The sequence below is a fragment of the Strix aluco genome, chromosome 33 (assembly GCF_031877795.1).
Source record: "Strix aluco isolate bStrAlu1 chromosome 33, bStrAlu1.hap1, whole genome shotgun sequence".
Classification (NCBI taxonomy): Eukaryota; Metazoa; Chordata; class Aves; order Strigiformes; family Strigidae; genus Strix; species Strix aluco.
The window spans coordinates 475,694-501,998 of record NC_133963.1 but is presented as its reverse complement, the minus strand read 5'-3'; the positions used below and the strand labels follow the sequence as shown (position 1 = coordinate 501,998).

General features: G+C 40.9%; 1 long non-coding RNA gene and 1 pseudogene across 1 annotated transcript; both read right to left on the bottom strand.

Moving 5' to 3' along the window:
- Positions 1-719: 719 nt before the first annotated feature.
- On the bottom strand, positions 720-25,889 carry LOC141916965 (kinesin-like protein KIF20B; annotated as a pseudogene).
- Positions 12,890-13,325, bottom strand: LOC141917098 (uncharacterized). The gene is made up of 2 exons (XR_012621253.1): positions 13,287-13,325; positions 12,890-13,161 (listed from the first exon to the last, which is right to left on the bottom strand). It is a non-coding gene; the product is annotated as an uncharacterized LOC141917098 (long non-coding RNA).
- Positions 25,890-26,305: the final 416 nt, after the last annotated feature.

The window sequence follows — 26,305 nt, the reverse complement described above, 5'->3', positions numbered from 1 at the left end:
CAAAGCTGGATTTCAGAAACAGTCCATCAAGCCCTGGCCTGTAAGACTCCCTATAGGCTGGCTTAGACAGGGCAACGCAATTGAAGCACACCCAGAAGGCTACTGAAACTGTGCTTTGAAAAGCATGGGTGTAGCCAAATCCTAAAGTAACCCTAAAGCAGCTGGGCAGAAAAGGAATCGGAAATTACCTCAGGTGCTCACTTGCCCTGCCAAGTCCAATGTACACGCAGACCTTTCTCTTCAGTGTTTCAGTCAGGCTATTCCAAATCTATGGATTCCTTCACGGTCTCTATTTCTGTTATCCCTTCATGCTACTCTTAAACGAACACCAACTACTGGAAAAACAAATTAAGACTCAACTGCTGTACTAGAGGAAAAAGTCATACTCCACACAGCACAGCTGAGGTATCCAAGACTCCAAATGTGAAGCATCTCCGTGACTGCTGTCAGGGTGATACAGCAAGTCAGCAGTCACCCGCAGAGAAGAGAGGAGAGAAAACAGAGACAAAGTAACGCATCGGGAAGGAAAGACCAAAAGGAATGGTCAGGTAGAATCAAGACATAAGTCAGTACTTTCAAACCTCTTCTGCAATTTGACTCGATCAGGTTTGTTCTGTCCCCCCGATAGTTTATTTTAAGCCAAGATTACAGAACTAGATTACAGCGGACAGAACACTAACCCGCAATCACTTACCGAACAATCAGGGACATCTAGAGGGCAGGAACTGTCCGTTGAACACAGCTTTCCCTGAGCTCGTTCTGGCTCGAGCTCCTTTCCTTTGGCACTTTCTGGTTCTGCAGACTTGGGAGAGCTTATTGCTGCCATCAGCTGCTTTGCTACAGGAAAAATTTTATCGTAAATCTTATTGGTTTATGAGCCTCAAAATTAATGAAAAAGGTTTATTAAAACCACTTTCAAAATGAAACAGATGTAGTCTGAAATTGAAACATAAAAATTCAGAAGTGGTGTGTTTTTGACTACCACAGTCTCCTATGTCCGGAAACAGTTTTCTATAGCTTCAAACGCAAAAGCTTAAAGGACACATTTAAATAGCTCCAAAAAAATCAATTGGGATTCAGATTTCACTGGATGTTAAATACAACAGGAATTGAAAACCAGGCTTAACTTCTTTGTACTGACAGAAGCATAAGGCTGAGTCAGTTTTCTCTATGTACTTGTACAGTTTTATCAAACTAGTACCAGCTCTGTGAAGAGATGAGTGTGTGCATCTTATGAGCTAGAAGGAAAGAAGAGATCCCAAACAATACTCAGTTATGCAAAAGAGGGAAAAAACACAGGACACGGTAATAAAGGTTACAAATTAGACCTCATTTGCTCAAGTTAAGTATTTTCAGGGTGAAATGTTGATTAGTCTGAATTCGGCTTCCATTGATAATGACATGTTGTCCTCGTGGAACCACTCTGACACATGCGGGAAATTTTAAAAATCCCACTATCTTAATTTTAACTGTCCATGTTGAAGAGGGACTGACCTTGGTTTAACCAGCCACATAGTAGTGTCTTTTAGAATTTAACACTGGTGACTCCTTGGGCCCTCTGCTAATTTTAATCTTTTTGTAAAAAAAACCCCAGTAACTCAGAAATCGTGTCTTACTGTAGGAAAGAATAAAAATTATTCTTCAATGGAAAGTCCTAGCAGTTAATTTTCCCAAGGCTATGCTTAAACTTAATGAAATCCATTAATTGCTTCAGAGCCAGTTTATTGAAGTCTTCCACACATTTTCAGGAGATACCGGCTTTCAGACTCGGTAGAACTAATCTTCCTCTCCCACATACATACTTCAAAAAACATTAACACAATTTCCACAGAAACAAAGCAGGAGGCGGGGGAGGGATTGCTTATGGAACAAGGTAAGATCTGGGTTTGAATTCAACTCTTGATTTTTTTAGATCAGCAGGTCAAGTTCCTGAAATTGCCTTTAACTGTTTTACTGTAAGCAAGAACAAAGTAACTCAGACATTTTGAGCTTAACGTTGCTTTTAGGATCAATTTATCCGCACATACTCCACACTGCATCCTTCCGCTCTACCTGGCTTATCTTTCACACTTAACCTAAACTCTAGAACCACGTGGTCCTTGTAATCCAGTTGGCCTCTTCTACTCTGCAAGATTCAGCAGAGCAGGCCCCAGCTCCGACTCCATTGCTTCATAAATGAAAGAACAACTGGATGCAGCAGGCGTGGCCTTTAACAGCACATACATTAACAGATTACAGTAGAAAAAAGCTATTCCACAATACCCAGATAACATGGAATAAGCCTTATTTATTCTGTACAAACCTTTAGAGTGAATAGTAATAGAGGAACTTTGGAAAAAATCCCCAATTTTTTGTAGTGTTCCATCTTTCTTTTTAGCCAAATTTTCCTTGAAGTAGATCCTTGCTTTCTTAAGGGGTATTCTTTTCTAAACAACTGTGTAGAAGACACCTGTACAGAAATACAAGATCATTGTTGAAGTTGAAAAATTGACTTATCTTCAAGTTTAACTCCATTTTATTTGACTTCAATGTTATTTTCAAGCTGACATTTTGAGCTTTGCTACTGATACCTCTGTTCATTACACTAATGATACTGCCACAGCAAGCAATGTAGACAACCTTATTTTATACCCAAAAGAGAAATAATTGTCAGAGTTTCACAGAATACATTCAAGGGCACAAGTAATACAGGAAACAAATAGTTTCTTTAAAAAAAAGTAGATTCAAAGTTTTAGAGTATTTCATTAGACCAGCTGTTCTAGTTATAAAACAGAGGGAAACTGATGGTGAAAATAAATCTTCTGTCCACCCTTTGAGCCTGCCCAGGTTACTACTAAGGCCTAAAACCGTATTTTTATAATTGTCATGCACACAGATGACACAAACCTTAGTTTTACTTCAAAAGGAATTGCCTATAACGTCACATATGCTACGAGTATGTTCAAACTAGTCTTCATAACTACTCGGCACGGAACATCCTTCCCTGGGAATCCCTGTACGCTGCAGCCAGTACATGTTCTGGGCAAACACAGACTGACTCTCCTGGGTTAGCTTAGAAGTTTAGTAGGAAGACAACGTACGTGTTTAAGAATCCTATTAAAATGCACAGGTAAGGATAAGATACTGCTGCATAGGAAGGTTTGCTCCTCTCACAAGCCCACCTTGACAGAAAAGGTGGACTTGTGAAAGGAGAAACTAACTTCAAAATTCAACAAAACCAAACTCTTTTCTTGTTGCTTGTAGAAGGTGAATCAGTCATAGCAGGTTTTGCATTTTCTTGTTCTCACTTTTCACAACATCCTAAGAAAATAAATATGACAAATTTTAACTAGGATTCTTCTGGAAAGAACAACAGTTATCTGTATGAGAGAAGCAGCCACTGTTTAAGTGCTAGGACTAACAGCAGGGAGGCATTGACTACTGCTGGAGAGAGGTAACTCTTCAAATGTGCATGGAACGCTGAACAAACCTGTGGAAGGGAACTAGGAATGCCTGTAGTCAAACCGTTCTGACATTCACTATTTTCTTCTCTCCATTATTTCCTATACTTTTGTCTTTAAGAGATTTGACAAGCCAACACACAAACTGAAATTAATAGATCTAAGTGTAAATTCAGATTTACGGTGACAGGCTGGTAGCCCAGTGCCGTTGCTAAGCTGTCTTGTAATGACAGCTTCTATCTTGTGGAGTGGTGCCAAGAGCTCAGATAACCGACAGCCACGCCAACTGATAACGGCATCAGAACATGGAAAGAGGATTTTGTTCTTTAATTAGAAGGGAGTCTCTGCAAAAGGTTTGGTTTTGGTTTATGTTTTTAAAAATTGACACGAGCAGTATGCGGTTATTTTAGCACTACAGATTTTTTTCAGTTTTAGGAAATTTAAAAAAATTGTGTCTTCAGCAGACTTTAACACTTGAAGTTACTGAATCATTTTATAATCTATTTCTGTTTGGCACATATAACATGAAGATAAATATTTAAGAGTAACATTGAGGTGAATAAAACAGCAATAAGATACTTTTAAAATTAGTTCCATGTTATTGAAAAATTACTTGGCTAAATGTTATCCCATCGGGGTATGAACATCTACACCGTGAGAGGATTTGTAAATGGATCGGTAAAACAGTCTTCTCAAAACATGGGTGACTGCGTTAGATGAAATATATCCATCTGTAGATAAGGATCAGTATTTCTCAGTGCCTGCAGAAGGATGACTATTTTTACACTGACTTTTCCAGCAGCTTAAGAGAATACTACTCTCAAAGAAAATTGGTTCAAGGCATAGGAAGTTTAAACCAACTCTGGACGTTATTCCAGAATGAAGTGTTCAATTCCAGATGAATTAACTCACACAGCTTTTAACAGCTACTTTTGCAATCCAAGTTTAACAAAATGAGTTTCCTGAAGTACTGTTGAACACTAATCACTGACGTGACCATTTCCATTAATGATTTTACTAAGAGATTAAAAAACCACCACTTGAGAACCCTTGAAGGAGAATGCTGTAAAAGCATCAGACACTTCACTCCCCGGCTGAGACAAACTCACTCAAAGCATCACTTACCACTTGTGCAGATGATCCACAGGTCATCTCCCTTATACCCCCCCGTCAGCTGCAGAAGTCCTGAGAAGGGCAGAGATTCATAAGCCCCACAAGTAGGATTACAAGTATGTAAGTACCACCACCATGAGGGGTCGGGGTTTCAGAGCCTTTGTAAGTGTCTTGGAGATAGCTGTGTTCGTGCTAGTGCTGGTAAAAGGCAGAGGAAGGAAATGTGCAGTTCGAGGAGGAGCAGAGAAGATTTTTACCACCCTGAACTGCTGTGAAGCCTTAGTCTCGCACGTAAACACCCCAGCACACTAGGAAGGCTGGTGCATATATCCTAGCACAGCTGAAGGAATTAAAGAGGAATTAAGGTCTGCAGAAAACAGGGAGGTTCAGGTGCTCGTGCAATTAGTTCTGTATATTCCCTCTAAGTACAAAAAGATCAAAGAAAACACAGACTGGACAAAAAGTCAAAGGAAGTGGTCTTGAGACTCTGAAATGCAATGATTAAGCCCAGGGGCTTAACTTGTAACTGCCTATTAGAAGAGATTATAATTGATACCAGTGGTTGCTTAAACCAAAAGAAGCAGTTCTAGTGAACTGGTCTGTAATCCTGCAGATCACAGCCAGAGACAGAAGCAAAGAGTAAGAGCAAGGAGAGAGAAATGTAAAAGGTAAAGAGGAAGCACGTACCAGGGACGAGTGTCCAGAGTCTGGATAAACTGAAATCTATGACTTTATTCAACATAGGCCAGAGATCCACCACTGGGCAGGGGGCGGGGCATGGGGGGGGGAGAGGTTTAAATATTCTCTCTATGTATCCTTAGGATCTCAGTGAGAATCAAAAGGATAGGATTTTAACAAATGATCAGAGTAATAAATTGAAAAACTGCACAACACATTTTGTCAGTTGGTCTAGGTCATACCTCATCCATCTCTTCACTCGTCCTTTTCTTTCTTGGCTTGAGCACTTTAACTGTAACTGGTAAGGTGCTGCCCTGGTGCTTCACCTCCATCTTACTGGGTTGCAGAGCTGTGAACTGAATTTCCATCTCTGGTTTTGGGAACCGACCAGTATTTCCATTTTCTGTGGACACTTCTGAAGAGTCAAGGACAATTTCTGAATGCTCCTGCAAATACATGGAAATTTTAAGAACACAAGTTTTAAAATAACTGAGTTAAAAACCCATAATACATCTCTTTCCCCAATGGATTGCAAAGTAAGCATTCCATTTCCCAGCTGTTCACTTTCAGAACACTCCTAATTGAAGGAATCTACTTCAACCATAGCAGAGTTTAACCCTTACTTTCTACATCTTTGTTACTTTTAAAAAAGTTCACCTTTCTATCCACAATCACAGAACTTGAACTCAGCCCGATACTTTGTTTCCAAGTCATTTTGCTCAAGGGCAGAGACAGTCACAGTTTTCACAAGCAGCAGCAGTAGAATTGACCTGACTTTCATCTGAACTCTGCTGCTCCTTAGGAGCTAGGCAGTAGTGGGAGCTTTTGAGGGAAAAGTATAACCTTTCTCTAGCCTATCTTTAAGGAACTCTCCCTTCCCCTTCTACACCAGAGAAGCTGTGTAAGTAACAAGGTCCAACTAGCAAGCTACAAGCCAAATTCAACCTGTGAGAGACTTCTACAGCACCACCTGATCTCTGGAGGAAGAGCAGGCATTAAGGCAGCCCCTGCCCACAAGCTGAAAACCTTGTCTCGTACCTGCTCACAGCCAAACTGCACGGACTGCACAGGGAGGGGGGACGGAAAAGTCAGTTTGCACAATTCTTCTTCCTCAGCAGCACTTACCTTCCACCATCCACCCAACCTGTTTTTCTTAGCAAAACCAGCAAGTGAGAGCTGTGGTCCTCCCAGCTCCTGCATCTCTGTGGCAGCAGTTCAGCTGCTGGCTAGCATACAGGAATGGATTCAGCAGCTGTTTGAATGAAACCTGAAATATAGGCTTTTGGGGTTCTTGGTGGTTAGAAACTGCAGGTGGCTGCTACTACTGCTGCTGGTGGGGTCCCAAACAGAGCAGCTGCTGTGGCTTCTCGAAGGGCACCTTCCTCCTCTCAGAAAGGAAAGTGATCAAAGCTCATGGAAAGCCCAGAGATAGTCACATTCTGCAACAGGCTCTGCTGGGACTCTGAGTGGGGATACGAGCACCACTGCATTCCCAAGAATGGAGTTGGCTAACACAAACATTTTTCTTTGTAACTGCTGCTTCATGAGAGTTAGCCATCAAAAAGTTACGTGGGAATGGCTATTGTCGTTAGCTAACACAGCTACACGCAAGAATCCTGCAGTGGAAGAAAGCAAATCCAATCTGCCCTGCTATTGCTCATCCATTTAAAAGGGTTTCTATATTTTTTTCAAGTGACTTATCTAATAATCAGCCACTCCATAAGCATTGGTGAGAGGTAGGATTTCAAGAGCATGCAGCTGAAGTCAGATATAGCTATTCACGTGATTATGTTACACATCTTTTATTTCTACCAAAAGCCACTAAAATCAGGTGATCTGATCACCAAGGAAGGTATTTGCAGAATAAAACTTTAGAATTGTTCAGACAGCAGGATACATTTTCTTCCCTATTCTGCATTTAGCAAGACCCATACAACTGCATAAAATTTTTAAATTTCAGTTTTGTACCAACCTCACTTACTGAAGAGGCACTGCCAGGACACTGAGATAATGAATAATTCCCTTTAACTTCATCATATCTAACTGGAATACTTTGTCCAAGTATAGGATTAGTCCTGCTTTGTTTTTCTATAAACTGTAAATATTTAGAATGAGAAGAGATTATGCTGAACTGTAAACCTCAAAATACTTTGATTTTTCTAAAGCTACAATGTAAAAGCTCAAGTGCAGACAGCTAATGAACACCTGGGCTGAGAGACAACACAAGCTGAAGGCAGTAACCTCGACTCACGATGCCATCATGAGATGTGCCCTGCTGGGTCTCACCAACAGTCCGTCTAGTTCCATATTCTGCCCCAAGAGTGGCAAAGGGAGATGCTATTTAAGGATAACATGGTGATCCTGGTCCCCTTGTCATCTGTCCTCTCCATACTCTCCCAGCATTCTCAGCTGTTGCATTACAATTGTCAGAGTCTACACCACTGTCTAACCCTCAGAGTAGCCATTTAAAAATGTATTTATGGATTTCTGCTACAAAATTTTTCTAATCCCTGCTGACAGTACCTGTTTCCACCACCTCCAGAAGATTACTAACTGCTTCATATAGGAATATGTTATTTTAACTGTCTTAAAATTATCTCCTATTAGTTTCATGAAGCGCTGCCCAGTTCTTGCAGGATTTTAGCAAGGACAGTTCTGCCTTCTGTCTACCCATCGCAGCCATGATTTTGTAAACCTCAGCCCCACAACCCTCTGGTGGCCTTAACCTCTCCTAATCAGAGTGCCAGCTTCTTAGCCTCTCCTCACAAGGCAGGAGACACACATCATCTTGATCACCTTAGATTTTCTGCTTTATCTCCACTCTCTTTCCTGAGAATTATCTGACTTCCCCCCAAAACTCTACCCCATTCACTTCACACCATAACAGTTTCTCACATGAAAATCCTGGTAGTAGCCTCTCCTTATTCATAACATCAAGTACTGTGGCTACTGGCTCGAGGTAAATACTTCAGCACCAACTGTTCACAACAATTCTTCTCTGTAACTAATTTTATAGCAAAAATAACTAATTTTATGGTGCTCTCTTAGCTGCCATTACAAAGCTGTATAAAGCAATAACCATTCTGAGAGCTCCTCTCTACTCCCTCATACATCACAAGCTTTATCTATACGGCACCAGCTGAACTGACGAAGGAGCAAGAAACTGGCCAGTCTTATTTGGCAGTAGACAGGAGAGAGATGAAGAGATGCATTTCATCATTCAGCCCAGTTCTGCCACAAGAGGAGAATCGCATCTTCTAGCAGCCAGGGGAGGGTCTGCTAGGAAATCCATGTTCAGCTCTCTTCATTACTAGTTAGCAATGGAGTCACGGAGCATTAATTCAGTTTAACAGGAAAACTACCTCACTGAATACTGCTCACGTAGCACACAGGGACTTGGTCAGAATCAGAAGGCTCAGTACAGGTGCAAGCCTTTCAATTTTTGTTCAGGAAATATGCAAAGTCGATCTTTTCTTTGTGTAAACTTCAAATATTGTTTTGTTTTTAAGTAAGATGCAAGATACCGTTCTGTTCTTGTGAACCCCATACGGGCTGGCAGCTCTAATTACAGAACCATCTCTACTACCACACTATAGGTGGTATCAGGAAAGTTGTCTGAGCTGAAATCCCCTTAGCACTGACATAACCAAACAGAGGTGACATCACAAATATTATGTCTTCAAATCTCTAGAACCTGGATTAGTTAACTAGTTTTTCCCTCAGGTACAGAAGTTTTATAGTGTATAGAGAGGTGGTATTCTCTTAACTAAAGTACTTCTTTTTCTGAGAGGGAACTTGAAAGAGGGAGAGAGAAGAATAAACAAGAACTCAGAATTAATGATATAGTTAAAGTACGAAGAACTACAGAAAGTAACTTTTGGGAGATTCCCCATGTTGATGAAATATATACTGAGAAAACAACAAAACAAAGATGTTACTAACAACATATCATTAGTACATACTTTCTATAAATATAACAAACATACCTCGTTGTTTACAGACTGATCTGTTCTATCTTGTCCTTCAGGTAAAGGTACTTCTGCCAAAGACTGAAGACTTTTATGGGTAACGCCTTGTTTCAATTCCTTTATAAAGTCATCTTTCTCAGCCAGCTGTTTTCTTAGTTCTTCTGTATCAGTTTCCTCACCCTAATAAACACAGCAAAACTTGCCACAAACTGCAGGACTGGCAAAAGAAGTTAACATGTGCATGAGCATCGTTACAGTTACTCAGTAGCATCAGTTTTAGAATTGCAGGTCAAACAGCCAGCTGTCCAACAAAAACCAACAACTTCATGTATGAGCGGCCTCAAGTCAAGAAAGGTCATACAACAGCCTGGGAAGATGTCATGCAACATTTTTTATTTTACTCTACTTATGTAGGGTTATAAAAGTTCACCTCCCGTTTGTTCATGAAGTTCTTGGTTCTGTGCAAAAGGCAGCAGATGTGATAGTTGTTTCAGATTTCCAGTCCAATCAAATCGCAACCAAATGATCAAATAGACTCGAGTGTTTCTTTGAACTCCAGTTTTTTGAAACTTCAGTTACTGTTACAAATTCAGTTTCAGAAAAGCATAAAGCTTTTTTTATATTAGCTGCAAACAATTTCAATATGTTTGGAATAGAGCCAAAACGTGGTGTTTTGCAGAATTAGTGAATAACAAAAGAAAAACGACAGAAAGCAACTACAAAAAAATCCCACAGAATCAAGAGAGAGAGAACGCGAGAGGACCTTTCCTGAATCCTTCACCGCCGCTTGTTTCAGTTCTGCTGTTTCTTTATCTTTTTGTACGGTGTTAGAAGCCAAAGTCTGAGCTGTACTTCCAAAGCTTCTACTAACTGATGTCTCTCTTCACACCGCTTTGGAAGATTGCTGGCCTCTTCTACCAGCTGTGCAGCCAGTCTTTCCTGAATGGGGGAAAAACAGGTTAGAATTGAACACCACTTCTACAAACCATCTGAACTGTTCTGACAGCTTAGTTTGGCACAGTCAGTACTATCTTATGGCCTCAGTAGACTCGAGAGCTCTTAAAAAGCTCACGCAGAACTAGTTTCACCATAAACATACAAAAGCAAACCATGCTTCAAATTAGGAAAAATTGTATCTATATTTATACTCTTTGTGAAGAGAATTTTTGTCAAGAACCACCACTCCTGCTTGCCCACTTTCTGATTTTATTACTGGAAAGTCTCAGGCAGGCAAAGTCACAGACAAAGCGAAAGTAGTCCCAAGCTCCTAACACCCCCCGTACTGACTGCAGGGCCAGAAGGTCATGGCTAACTACTTCTGGATGCAAGCACAGTTTTAGATTGCACAGATGCTCAGGAAATGACAACCTCGATACAGCCCAGTGACCAGGCCAGGTATCCACATTGTTATTAACTATCAGTCACTCTGCTTTGAAAGCGATACGGGAGCAAAACCACCAGCATGTCGACCCAGTATTTTTCTGGAAAGAAGCTTTTCTTGTCAACTACTGCTTGCTTCTTCTCTTCCTTCTAAAGCCTCATAGGCTGTTTCCTCCCCCATCCCCCCACCCCCCCCCTTTTTTTTTTTTTTCAGAAAAGCCAAGCAACAAATCTTGTTTTTCAAGGTATGTTTTCTCAGCTTCATTAAGTGGCAATTCATTTAAGCATAGGTTACTTCTTGGTGGTTTACACACAAGATGAAGTTTGAAGAATCCACAGCAAGGCGGTGCTGGTGACAGGATAGAAAGGAACAGGCACTTTCACTTCCATTAGGTGTTACGCTTTCTCATTTGGTGACACTCCTGTTCTTCCCTTTGCACACGGAGAAGATCTCCCGGAGGCTTTGCCATGCGATAACGAGGGGGACTTTGACAAAGGCCAGCTCCCCTCAAGCGCCCACACTGTTAACACCTGACACGAGATCTGCTCTGGACTAAAGACTTACGCTAGAGGACTCTGCCGAGACCTCCAGTCACTTACAATTTCTGCTTGTTGCTCTACACAACGTTTTCTGTCCTCCGCAAATCTTCTCATTTCTCTGTTGCGATGGCTCTCAGCTTCTTTCACTTGACTTATGAGTCTCATTTTTTCCTCCAGCCAGTTCTTTCTATCAGTTTGATACTTTGCCTCATTCTCCCATTTCAGTGGAACCAGAAATAAAGCCATAGGCAGAGATTAAGCAACACAAAAACAAGTCTTAAAATCCAGATTAAGCACATTAGTTTCAAAAAGATAACAGAAATACTAGCACAGTTCTACTCCAGCATATCCCCAAGTGCAAGCATTACATTCTCATTTGTTCTTTTCCATTTAAAAAAATGGTTTAGCAGCTTTCAGAACTTATTATTCAGACTGGCACGTCTTCAGGGAACAGACTTTTTTCCCTCTAAAAATGCTCTGGGTAAGTCACAAACACTATTAAAGTTACACCAAAGGTCATGGCAAAAAGACCCTTTTTACTTACAGATCTCCAGTCTTTTATACTGCCTTGCAGGTCATGTCAGGAAACCTACTTCAAGACTGAAAGGCCAAAAATGCAGCACAGTTTGAGTGGGAAACAGAGACAGTGTGTAACCAGGAATGTTACTTCAATCCACAGCAACTTTGCCTCCTTCTCTACCACAACCAAACCTCTTGTCAGACATTCTCCCACACAAGACAGGAGGCACCTGAAAAGCTGCCTGGGAAAAAAGTCTGCTTTCTAATCCAAGGAGAATCAAGAGGTGAACCCTCAGCCTAACAGGAAGGGCTTACAGGTCACACAGCAAGCACAAGATCTTTAAAGTGTCTGATTTCTTTGCCCAAGCAACTGATGGGAAAAGGTCTGAAACAATCCAGCTCCTGACATCTGTTCAGGACAGCTGCAAGAGGAGCCCGGCTAGAGAAGCACCGTCCATGGCAGCACACCGCAGTGAAAGGTGCACCCCGCTGTGGGCCATCAGTGATGCTGTGTATTACAACGACACCGCATCCAGACTTTGCTGACTGACGCACTGCAGTTTTTAGAGGAGGTTTCCTTCAGCACTCTAAGAACTTGCCACATCATGCCCCAGCTCTTGAAGATAGTGACACAAAAAAAATTTAGACTCCTACATGAAAGTTATGGTTTGAAACCTAAGTATGAATTACATCACCATGTTTTACCTTCAGTTCTCTTTGCAGCTTTATTCATTCCTCACTTTCATCTCTGTTTTTTTCCGTGGTGTTGCTCACCTTTTGCTGCCAGTCACTATTGCTCTGGTTATTCAGCTCTCTGTATTTCTGCTTCCATGCTTCCAGTTCTAGTCAGTACACAAAACGAGGTTATATAACACACAGTTTAAATGCATATTTGACCACATTTACATCCTTCTACTAACGTGACTTGGATGTATCAGCTGTGACCACAAAGGGACAACAGAAGCCATTAACTGTTAGAAGTTTGTTATGTCCTATATAAAATTAATGCCTAACTACTCAACAAATCAAAACAGAGATTTAAAGCAGCTATCACAATACATCCAAACCAATTTTGCCTCCTTGTTCCCTTTGCATGGAGAGATTACCCCGAACTAATCTGTTGGTCTCTTCTAATTTGGCTTCAAGCATTTGATCTTGTTTAATCTGAGTCTGTTCTTGTTCTTCTAATGCCATCTGCGTATCTTCAATTATAGAATTCAACTATTGTTAAAGGATTTCCCAGGCTGCGGGTACCTCTGGGCTGGCTTTATTAACAACTCAGAGCTGGGCCAGCACCTCAGGGAGTGGCCACAGCTCACAAAAAGCGCCCTCTCTAGAGATGATATAACATACAATACAAAGAGTCTCTGGGGAGTTTCCAGGCACTTTCAGCTCTCAATTCATCACCCATTTCAAAAGTCCATTGTATTCCACAGTTTCAGCTGGTTCTGACCGTGCCGTTCCAATTCCCCTTCAGACACCACTGCTCACTGCTGCAGTCTTCGGCCGTCGTGGTTACTTATCTTCTGAACAATCTTCATCATAATTCACTTTTTGACTTCTGAGAAAAGGCTCAAAATGTTCTATTTAACATATACTTAATCTATGCCTAGCTCTTCATTACTTAGCTTTTCTAAGTTGCCTAAACTGTCAGGATTGTTCCTAGAGCACCTGTGCTCTATTGCAAACAATATCTATTTATTAATTATTCCTGCTATTAATGATACCCTAAGAGAAAAAAGTTTTCTAAAGCTTGTTCCTTTTACAATTATATTCTTTCTTTTTACTCAACCTACAAATTCTCTTCTTTTTGTCCCTCCCCTATTTCCCCGGGGAGGGGAGGGGGGAGGTGAACGGCTGCCACGTGGCGACTGGCTGCCGGCTGAGCTCAAACCTCAACACACACAGATCTGAGAATAAAGTTACAGATGAGCCCCCGTCCTAGTTCCCACCATTCTCTCCCAAAGTGCCTTCATCACAAGTAACTTCCCCCATTGCCTGAGATCTAAAGCTCTATTAGAAAGAAATAGAGGATCTCTACGGAACTTTCCAAATGCAGAATTCTGAAGTGATTCCCATCAACTTGATTCAGGTGAGCATGTCAGTGTTAACGTCGGACTAAGGCTTGATTATATGAAAAACCAACTATTGTTCAACTGCTGAGTGTTTATCAAACCTGCAGAGACTGTTACTGTGCCAGTTCATGTGTCAGTGTTCGATGTTGTTACCATGGCCAGCTAAAGTGGCAAATAAATACCAATATCGAGTAAGTTAACACTGATAGAGCAAATCCAGCCTTTCTTTGGGGCTTATGTTTCTGATTCTGAGACTGTTTCTTTGCTTTCAAACATTCCTGCTAGTAATGATTCAATAAAAAGTAGTTCCTGACTGTAACATTCTAATGCCCAGGTTGGAGTTGCTCAGTATTTTAAAATATAAATCTGCAAGACTCTCCAAATTAGTTAACATCACAACTCATTATGTTGCCATTGCACACCCAAAAAATGGCACAATAAGGGCTTTTTCTGACCTTTACACGCTTTCTCGTACTGTTTGGAGATTTCTTCCAGCTTCTCATTATTCAGCTGCTCCTAAACACCACACTGAAAGCAAATTAAAGAAAACATGTCAAAAACATGTTGACAGAAACAAATATACATGCTACATATTGGTAGCTTTTCATTCAGAGCCTCAGTAAGTATTAAATGAAGTATTTAAAGACAAACAGTCAAGAATAAATAAGTTTTTCATATAGAAAAAGGAGCATTCAAGCTGACTAAAACAGTGTTTAGAAGACATTACTCTGACATATCTAAGTGTCACTCATCAGAATCAGGGTGCCTGCAGGTATTAAGTATGTATTTACTAGGCAGATTATTTAAAACAATTTGCCAAGGTCCTGCAGTGAGAAGTTCTTTAAACATCTTTCATTCATCCATTAAGACTAACTTCAGCTGGCTACTCCTGTTTTTACCCCAATTTCTGTAAGCTTTCTCCTGTTGGTTGGAACATCTGCCTCATTACTGGATTAGTTAAAAAATTAAAAGCAAGTAAAATTTAAAAGAATAGAATACCTTTTTAAATTGCAGGACTGTGTGATGTTTGATCTCTAATTCTTTACTAAACTGGTTTGTCATTTTCTGAAGTTCATTACCTTTGTTCCTCAGGGATTTCTCCTCGGATTGCACTCTGCACACCTGTACCGATGCACAAGCAAAGCTAACCTTTAGCTATCAGCCTTTTACAATCTCTGCAAGTTATCCAAGTGAAAAAATACTTTAATCAAGAATCAAAATTTTGCAAGCATCTTTGCTAAATTCCAGGGGCTAGAAGTGCACTGTACTGTACATCCTTCCTAGGGAACAACGTTCACCATAGAATAGAGCATTAAATTTGGCAGGAAAAAAAGAAAAACAACAAACCACCCCACCAAAACCAAAGCACCAGGAAACAGCCTCATCAAACTACACATTCAGTTGTCCTTTAAAAAAAAAAGTGTTTCCTGACACGTGATCCCATCCACTCCGTGCTGCTTCTCAAAGGATTATACACTGCATGTTGAGTGGGGAAAAGGTCCTGAAGTGTCAGGCTGCTGGGGAAGACATTAATACTTTTTTAAAGCTTAACTTTCAAGCCCAAACTTCTGCAATAGTCTTCTGGATTTTAAGTTCTTGCGAGATCCCATGAGGTTCTAAGAAATCCCACTGCTTAGTAACTAAATACTAACAATCCACATCAGTAAAAGTTACTGCATTTTTTCATTTGTTTTCCCCAAACTTAATAGAAAACATCTCAGACTTTAAAAAGTCTCTAGAAGTTCGTGCTCTCCTTTTCCAATTAATCCACCTTTTCCTCCCAGAGATGAGCATTTTCCAACAGTCTGAGTTCTGAGGCTTTGCAGTCAGCACAAATAACAACATACGGCTACTGTTGTTATGAAGATTACACAGTCCTCCTCCATAGCCAGGTTAGCCGACTTCTGACAAGCCTTTTTCAAGGGTATTAATACAATTTACTCCCCCCCTTCAATGTCAGCACTAACCCATGTTTTGACCTCCGGGCTTTAGCTCACAGCTCAATGGCAATGGAACTTCAGACTCACTCTCACTCTAAATGGATCGCTGAACGCAGCCTTGTTATGAACCACTTCTAACAGCTGGGGCTTGAGACTTGTGAAAACAGCTTTTACCAACAGAACCCCACACACACTTGCAGAAGGAACATTTGGCCTGGGGTTACAAATCTGGTTTTGTACTTGCTGAATTTGTTTCTTGGCATCGGAAAGTTTCTCTTTCAAATCTCCACGTTCTTCCTCTTTCCTCTGCAAACCTTTTTCCAAGCTCTGTACAAGGGCAGGGCTCTCAGAAAGATCTTTACGTAGCCTTGTGTTAGAAATGAAGAGACAGAAATAACATGAGTGTTACACGTCTCAAAGAAGCAGCTTTTACACATTAACTCAGGCTCTTTGATGGCCGGTTTTATGCATGAACAGAATCCCAGATCTATCAGCTAAATGACAAGCGTTGTAATTTTACTTTGGGATTTCAGCTACTTATTATACGATCCTCAAGTAACAAACCGCTCAGATTCACTCTTGGACAGCGCAATTTTTTAAAATTCTTGTTTTTAAGCACAGTAGAGTAACCGTTTCTATCATTAGGTGTCCTTACACAGTAACAAAAGGGACAAGGTTAATATCAATTAAGTATAAACTTGATATTTACATCCCAGACCTTGTAAGGATCAAAATAAATAAAAATCAAAAGAAAGTAGAAAAAACAACAACATTGTAACAAGTCCTGTTGTTATTAAGTGCTACGAAGTCATTAAGAAGTTTAATAGGTTTATTTTTCAATGGTCGTATTTCTTTTAAAAAGCTTACAGTAAGTCATCTTGGATTTTCACTTCGCAATTACCTAATAGAAGATTTCTTAAACTCTGTAATTAACAGTACAAAATAAGGTCTCACAAAAGGAAAACCTTTCCAAGTGCCCCAGACCTTCACACCAAATTGTATTTTAGAGCACATGCAGGCGCCCGCAGATGTTGGAACTGAAGAAACCCCAGTCCGAAGGGCTACACAGCATCTTAAAGCCATTTTTACAGGATTGCAGTTTCCTTGCCACGTAGCAAATATAATCTCTCAGATACATTTAATCTCTTATTTCTTAAAGGTTTAAAAAGTAGAGGGGGCTGGGGAAGTTCTACTCTCCTACACCCATTACTCCTTCACGTTCCTACACTATACTGTGTTCCCCTAGAACAGCTGTTACCAAAATCACCTGATTACTGTTTAATTACTAGGCTTTTTTTTCCCTTTCTTCTTCCCCTTTTTACCATCCAGTCCTTTCTAAAGAAAACATTGCCGGCTTTTATACGAGTTACAGGATATAACATTAAACTATGCCATTTCCTCCAAAAAGGGTATGTACCATAATGCTATTAGAAATCCCCAAATAATTCATCCTTTCCTGTTTCCCCCTACGACAGTTCTGCAGGATTTAGAGCCATATTTCTGAAAGAATACACAAACAGGTGAGGAAAACAGAGCTAGCAAAATATGCAAAGACAGAAATCCAGTAGGGCATTAAAAGTTCTTAAGCAGTTTGGTTGGTAAAGTTGACAAACATGCAAGTGTGTGATGTCAAAATAAACGGATGTTCACAGAAGGTAGTTCTAACTTCAGTCTGTTCTCAAAGGGCTAGGAATTCTCTCATCATTTACTTACAATTCTAGAGATTGTATTTGCTCATCCTCATTCTTCTCTTTTCCTTGAAGAGTGTGTTTCATGTTCTCCAAGCTGTTCACCAAGGGCACAACCCCCTCCTTTAGATTTGCTTCCTGATCATTTAATTCCTTCAGGTTTTTGTCTGAATTGGCACTTTCCTCTTGCAGAGCTACTGTATTCCTTTCCAGATTCAAAAGAATAGATTCTTTGTCTTTAGCTACTTCTTCTAACTTTGCTATGCTCTCATCTTTAGCTCTAAAAGCCTCCAAGAGCCATTCAAGCTCTCTTGTTTCTCCCTCGGAGCCGGTAACTTCCTCTTCAAACGGTGCAATTACTCTGTGATCCTCTGCAGCCTGTTTTCCAAAATCCTGGGGTTTCTTCTGGATGTGCTCTTGTAACTGGTTCATAAGATCTTCTTCCTTTGTGGACTGATGATCTTGATTTGCAGTCTCATTTAACTTTATTTTTAGTTGTTTATTGCAATCCTCAGCATCATCAAGTCCCTTCTTTACGTCTTCAACTCGTCGAAGTAGTTCTTGAATCTGCTGACTTGTTTGTGAGAAGCCTTAACAATGTTTTGGCATCCTTCCCAAATGCTTCCAACACTGCAGTGAAAGGAGCTCTCCTGTCCCAGAGCTGCTGTGGAAGCAGTCTGGGACTCCATGCACACAGGACTCAGTTCAGCTCTCTCCAGCTCATCTTTCTGAGAGTCTCAGGAATCCTTTAGATCAACTGAATCAATATCCGTAGCGTAAGACTCCAAGTGTCATTTATACAACTCACCTACTTTGGACTGCATTGTTTGAATTAGTGACACTTTATAAATTATATTTTGTTTAGCACCTTCTACTTCGCTATTTAGCTGAATCACCTTTTCTTCTTGTTCCCTATTGATAGTTTCTGTTTGTCCAATTCAGAAACAATCTCCTGATGGTCAGCTCGACACTGCTGGAGTTCTGCACCTCAGCCAGAAGCCCTTTCTTCAGAGCAGAGAGCTGGAGATTCAAGGTTTTTATTTGCCCACTGAACTCTTCTCTTTTGGTTTTTTCCCTTCTGCACTGTTCTTCAGGTGCAGCCAGCTGACCTTCCAAGGTTTCAGTTCTTTCCTTCAGTGCTAGTGTTTCTGCATAGTTCTCAGTATGATTTGCTTTCACATATTCAGTTCTCTTTAGCTTGTCTAACCACTCCTGGGATCTGAGAATTATCTGTCTCTCTCACCTTCTAGGGCAACAAATGCTAGAAGTTCACTGCCCGTGGCGTGAAGTGCTGTGTTCCATAAACTTAAACTGATCTTCTAGACTGAGCATTCCCTTGTTCTTTCCCTGCAGTGATGAATGACAGTCCAGCATTCAGTTTATTCACCACCTGTATCCTCAGTTTTCTGTGATCATGTGAACTTGACAAGTCTCCTTTTAACATGTTTTATCCCTCTTCATGGAGATAGATATTTTCTGATCCCCATTTTTAGCCTTATTCTCTTTTTCTATCCTATCCTCACCCAAACAATTGCCTGGAAGATCTTCTTACTTGCACCTATTCTGCAGGAAGAAGGCAGGAAAGGGAGGGATACGAAGGGAAGATCTTTCATTCTCCTTTGGCATATGCTTCCCATAGTCCTATGAGAGACTGGACCCCAGCTCTGTCCTGAAGTCAAGGAAGAGACAGGCAGATCTTACAAAGACCATTTTGTACAAGTCACTCCCATATAGCTCAATCTCACCAATTAATAGACGTTAATGTAATGGACAACATAAGTAGTGGTGTCCTTTTAAGTTTCACCCTCATGCTTGAAGGTCTTCAGCTGTAGCTGGTTTATTCACCTCATTCTAGAAAGACTGGTAAGCTCACAGATAAAGCCAGGGAAGCAAAAAAGATTGGAAGCGCAAACGTGAGAGCTGCACAAAATATGTATCTGTGGACTTAAAATAATTTTACTTCCACTCAAGTGAAAAGCTCTTCTCCTTTGCCAGCACTGCCACCTTGCCCAAAGCTGCTGAGTTCACAGCAGCACACAGCACGAAACACCAAGTTTCACAGCACGTGCTGTAGGACTGAACAATCAGTAACTCACTGACACCTCTGACGCTTGCGTAGGGGTGTCAGAAACTTGAGCAGGGGATGCTCCTTTCCCAGAAGTCCAGCAACAGCAAGTTTAGTACCAAAACAACTGTTAAGAAATTGATTAAGAACTACAGCGGAGTCTGCAAGTACATTAACAGATGAGAGATGCAGCAGAAAGCAGAGTCTAAAAACTAACTTTTCTTTTAAGCGTTTAGGAGTGAGCAGTGTAGGACCTTCTGCAAAAGATGGTATTTACACAGCAGTTACTCTGATTTACAGTTCAACATGGTAGATTTTCTCCTCACAACATCATGTTTACACTTCACAGCTTTTCCCTTCTGTTCTGGAGTAGTAATTAAGGTTTTTTGGAAGGGCCCCTGTTGAGTGATGGTAGAAATTTTACCTTTCTCTGCGGGTGCCTCTTTTTCCCCAACAGGCTTACTTTCAGAGCAACGTTTTCTCCCCACTTCCAATACAGTCTCCTCACAAGCCTTGAATTGGCTGCTTTCAATCACTTCCTTAGAGTTCTCGTCTGCGAATTTTCTTTTCATGGTGGTTACAGTGTTGTCCTGTGTTACAATAAGATCAATTACTCTGAAGTTCTACAAAGTGAGCACTTAAAAGCCTCAGTAATCTTTTAGATGCAAATATTTTTACAAATCTCTCTGGGTAACCTGTATAGGGGTTGTCAGAACAACATCAGTTACTCAAGCAAAAGGCAGGTACCCCTTCAGACAGTAATAAGCACAATGCTTTGCACTGTACAGAAAGTAGAGCAAGAGACTGGGAAACTACAAAATGCAGAACGAGTTTACCACCTGAAGTATCCAGTGTCAAAAGAGCTGAGGAAATTCATGATTTGCTCAAAGGGCCAATGGTCAGCTCTACAAGTTCATCACTTTCTTGTCATAGCTGGTAGAGCTGGGAGTTTTAACCACCTTCAGCAAAGCCACAGATCATTTTTATCATGACAGATCTGATGCAATTTGGAAGCCTGGTCAGTTCTGTCATACGTACTTTAGACTATATATTTGGCCAAGAATAAAGTTTCTTTACTCACCAGATGACACAAGTGGCAAGCCATGCTGGTTGCCAAGGACCAATCACTCATCTAAGTAATTCATTAAAAAAAATTAATCTGTAGAACAGACCTGAGGTTTGTGGTCACGTTTTAAGTTTCATGCCACAGAGTCTCCCAGAAACACTGGACAGAGCTGGAGCCTTTCTCTTGGCAGGAGCAGTGACGGGAAGCAGTCATCACAACTGCCATCACCCTGAGCATTCCTGCTGCTGAAAAGCTCAGCTGCTCGGGGGCAGAGAGGGAACAGAAGATTAAGTATGGTCAGAGCTTTAAGTTCTCAGTGAAAAAGGGATCAGAGTGCTGCCTAAGTTTAATTTAAAATGTTCTCAGAACTACGTTTCAGGTTACAGGGCATCAGGCTCAAAAAACCACCTAACTGCATGTTTTGATTTTTTTCTAACCTGTATCCATGTAGCCCAGCCAGTCTTTTGGCATTCAGCAGCCAGCAGCAGAGTAGCCAGCTGCAAGTTCTATTGATCCCATCAAAAGCAGAGACACCCTGGCCATGCACTCTTAGTTCAAACTCTGCTCAATACATTCATATTATTGCTCTGCCTTAAAAAGTTCGTGTGGGTGGTGCTAGTAGGTGGAACACACTGATTTTTGTTGCCAATTTACACAATCACTGTCCTTCTCACACTAACTTCTAACTTCAGTTAGATTTGACCTTTTGCTGCAGCAAAACCTCCTTTCCCTCCTCTTCCATTCAGGCAAAAATAAACCAGACAGTGACATAATCCCTCTCTTCCCACTGCTAGAGTCCTCCCAGTTTGAGTGTTTTGGGTTTTTTTTCTTTAGAGTGGCTCTTCATAGTCTCATGGACAGTCCTCCAATAATAACTCCAGATCACTGCTTCCAAAAGTCCCGTTTTCCACACACACCTCCACACACCTTCTGCTGTAACTTCAGTTTCAATGCCAACTTCACCTGCTGCCATTTCAAGAAAGTAGCAATTACTTACAGAAAATGTCAATTTTCCAAAATAGTCAAGTCCATTATAAGCACAGATTTGGATTTTTTTGTAAACAGAAAATTGAGATGTCTAAGACTTACATAGTCTTTTATGGTTTCTTCTAAATGGGATATCAAATCTTGCAGTCTCATGATAACATCATCTTTTTGCTCCACGATGTCCATTAGTTCTTGAATCCTTTTATTCTGCGTATTCATTTTCTTAGAAAAGAAAGTAGTTCAGTCAATGGTCAATTCTTGAACTATACAATGCATTCAGAAGCAAGATCAGTTAAGCTAAGCTTGATATAAAAAAAAGCTAGAAATGTACTACAACAGCATTTTAAGCCACTGAAATTTTGTGTTAAAGCAAGTAATTCTGCACAAGGGGTTTTTTTAGACAGTCACCTCAGCTGGTTCTTTAAGCTGCTCAGCAGACTCGTCCGATTTAATCATCTGCATTTCCAAGTCTGTGACAGGAAGAGAAGCCTGCAGCAAACAAGCAGCCATTACATAGTTTACTCCGTAATCCATTTTTCCAGATCTTCTGGTACTTTAGTAGCTTTTGAATAGACTCATTTATTTTTGTGTTGGCTTCTACTTGCAGGACACATTTCAAAAGTTCAGGTTTTTTGAATAGAATTGGGGCCTGCAACCCGTATAAAATATAGATCATGTCAAGAGACTTCTGCTGAAATCGCACTATGAGGGATTGCTGCTTTTGTCTATGAATGTTCCACAGAATACCTGAAACCACTGCATCAGCACAATGTGAAGTGCTGGATCACAATATAACCATGAAATCACGAATAAATAATGTTGACGTGTTGCCCCACAGTTCAGAAGTCTTCAAGTGACAGTTTTAAGTTTTGTCTTAAAAATGAAATAATCAAGGCCTGTGGGATTGTTCAACCTGAACATACACCAAACAATTGATTATCACCTCTATACACACGATTTGGTTCCAAAATCCTGCTCAGATGGATTATTTCTATTTTACAGTGTCATTTCTTTTTGCTTTCTCATCACACACCCCCAGCTCACCTTTGGGGTTCTGTGTCAGCTGCTCTTCAGTTTTGATTAGTTCATTGGTTTTCTTTGTCAGCTTTTCTTTGGTCTGAGTTAGTGCAGTGGTAGTTTTGCTCAGCTGTTTTTCAAGCCAACCTGTAGCTTCCTGGGGGTCCTCTAGAGACACCACGTGTCTGTGCGTTTCTTCTGCCTGCTTTTTGATATCAACGACATCACCCTGCAGAGAATCAGTAACGCCCTCAAGATCAATGTAGGTGCCTGGCCCTATACCATGTTCTTCATCCTGAAAGATAATTTATATCCATTTAGAAATAGCAAATAATGACACAATACCCATTATTTCTACTGAAAATTTGGAAGACCATTATCTCCTCAAACATCTAAGTACAGTTAATTCTGACCTCAAAGCTATCTTGTGGGTTCATAGGCAATTTGATGGCCACTTTCTGTCTACCTTCACACAGAAGTCTCCAGCATCAAGTAACAGCTACTTTATTTTTAAAGCATTTAACAGTCCACCATCACATTCCCTTTTATACCACCACTAAAGCATCCCCTCCAAATTTAATATAAAAGCTAGCATTTTTACCCAAGGAGAACACTGAATGAACACAGCAAGCAAACAGTTTTAGAAGGAATACATCAGAAATTTCCAAATATCAGTAAAAGGTTGGGAGGTCAAATAAGTTTCTGGGAACTTATCAAATTAAGTTGTATTTAAAACATTGACTTTATATCTTTCCTCCTTGTTTAAAAACAAAGGGTTTCAAACTCACAAGAACCAGCCTCAACCTAAGAGCTTAGTTATGCTTAAGTGTATATACAATTCTCATTGCTTCAGTTGTAGCCACAACAGCCTTAAGAGGGAAAAAGACTCTGGCACCACTCCAGTACCGTCCATATATGGGGCCTAAGAATTCAGCTTCAAATACCTTAAATAGGCACTTAATGCAACAGTTTATAGCACAATTGCAGCTTTTCCCCCAGCTTCTTTGTACACAGTAACTTTGTGTTGCAGAAACGCAGAAAACCCCAAAGATTCCTAAATGCATCTCCGAGGCACAGCAGCTACTCCCATTGAACACGACAATGTACCTTGCTGAGGACACAGTCACACAGCATGCCATTCCTTGGGACCGCTCTGCTCCTTCTGGAGACGTCCCATCACCACAGCAGGTGGTTAGTGGAAGGGATGGCAGCAGGGGGACAAACGTACCAGAGGTCCAGCTTGTTCGCTGCAAGGCTGATCCTTTAGTTTATTTTCTTCCTCCACGTCTCCAAGATAACCATCTACAAGTTCCCTGAAGATCTCCAGGCGCGTGTCAGCATCTTCTTCAAGCCGTTCTCGTTCGTAAGAAAGGCACTCACTAGAGTAGGGCAACAAGTCAGATACAAGCTAGCTAGCAGGAGCTGCTAAGAAGTTATTAGTACAGCTGCTATAAACAAAGATGGGTTTTTCTTTATTCTGGCACAAGAGAACAATACACAAATGGTGTTGCTACACCAAAGCAGAAGTGTATTTCCCGCACACACACTCCTGAAGAATGAGGGGGAGACATATACACACAGGTTATGGCTGACACTTAACTACAAGCATTGTTTCTAAGCTTCTGGAGCCAGAACACCCATCCGAAGTACCACTAAGGCTGCAGAACCAAAGAATTTGCAAGTGTCACTCTTTCTACAGACATCCTATCAAAGCTCTTCCGTTAGGGAGAGCTCTGCAGGAACACTGCTGACAGATTACACACACACACACCCCCCATCCCCCCCCAAAATCAAAGCCTTTCCTACACAGTATTTTTCCTGAACTCATAGTCCAAACACAAACTGATCTATTAACAGAGGCAGTAAGTCTAGCAGAAGAGTGTGGCCTCTTATAGCCAAGAGACAGGTTTAAGAAATAAGTGAATTTAATTTCATTTCTTTTAATCATTAACTTTAGAAACCACTCAAAGCTAACTTACCTGAAATATATTTCCCACTCAGCAAAATTTTGGGCAAATTCCTGCATCACCTCTTCACGAATTTGTAGTTCCAGCAGTAACTTATTCTTCTTTTCAGCAACATTTGTTCAACTCTTCCATGAGACTCAGCAGCATCTGGAATTACCATTAGTATTAAGTTTTTCATAAAGAAATCGTTTCCCAGAAGTGAGATTTTTCTCATTCCTCAAACACTACAACACCACTTTACTCGTCCACCTGACAAAAGCTCTTCCACTTCTTTCATTAGTTGATTCATAAACAGGAAGATTTGTGAGGAGATCAGAAGATCTCTTTGGTCCTAACGCAGCAGTTTATAAGTTTGCACAGAGCAGGCATTTGTAAAGAACATCCATTTGATGACCAGAATTGCTGAAGTTGTCTTAAACAGGCTTAAGCTCCACAGGATTTGGCTCTTGTTTTCCAGAGGCTCATTTTGGCAGCAATATTAATGAAACCTCCACAAAACAGTTTCTAGTCCTCTGTTCCCTCCTCGTCTTCCCTAGAAGTGACTACATTTGCTTAAGGAACAGTTTTCAGTGTTTCCTTGTGCAGAGAATACAGAGGAACAGTCTGTATTGCTAAAAGCAGGTAATACTTGCTGTGCATTGACCATGGGCTCCCAAAGGGAGAGAAAGCCCAATCTGCAATTCCTACTGCTTAGTCTGTATTTAGACACATTATAGAGTTTGCCCACAACAGGCACCACACCATGAGTAATCCCACTTTTAGTTCTTAATGCTGGATTTAGATAGAATAAGGGTGATCAGGAAAAAAGAAAAAAGGTGAGAGATGGGGAAAACCAGAATAATACCTTGCTTCAAGACTCCATGCTACGCTAATTCTTAACATAGCCCTGGCACATACCATATACTCTTTTTTCCCAATAAGAACTGTATTTTCTAGGTATTTCTGCACTGCTTCTTCTCCTGACATATGCTGTTCCTCCCCGTCATTGTCATCTTCGATCACATCTTCTAAGCTCCTGTCCCATGGGGCAGTAACTCTTTTCCTTGAGATGGGCATTTTAGTGTGACTAAGTAGTGAGGATGTTGTTGCTGATTTCTGGCCAAACGACTGATCCTGGACAAGAACAGATGTGTCCATAGCTAAAACCTACCCAGAAAACAAAGAATAAAGTCTTCAGTACTTTTTAATCCTCTACTGGCACTTCCAAGACAGACCTGTTGCACTTCCCTAGAGGTCTCTGAGCACAGCACTCCCCCAGTCTATCCTCTGCTCAGAGTCACTGCTCAGACCAGTTCCCAGCTGGAGCACAGAGGAGGCACTTTAGAGTCTAACCCTTCTCTGGACTGCAGGAACACCAAGTTTCACTGGCTGGACAACCTACAAGAGGGTTGCCACCTCACGCACCAACAGATTTCTGTATTTCCTATCCTGAGTTTCCAGCTGCATTACACGAATGCCATCCCACAAACTCTGTCTCTTGAGCAGTTCTATCACCCTCACAGTCTGCTCCTTTTAGTGTTGTACTTAACCTGCTTAGATGAGCCCACATTCTAGAGGCCTGGATCTCTTGTCCTTTGAACATATCTAACTGTCAGCAGAAGTTTTCCATGGCTTCCATTAAGGCTGCAGCACCGATCCCCAACACTTTTGTCTTCCAACTCCGCCAGGGTTCTATCCCTGCACTTACTCCTACTCATTCTGCTTAACCTCCACCTTCCCACTGAAGCTCCTGAGGACATAAAGACGACCTTTCAAATTCTCTTTGGTGCTCAACCTCTATACCTCAGCAATATTCCACATTAAGATAGCAGTAGTATATGGGGCAGCTAGACTTGCTCCTAGGCGAGAGCATGTTATGACTA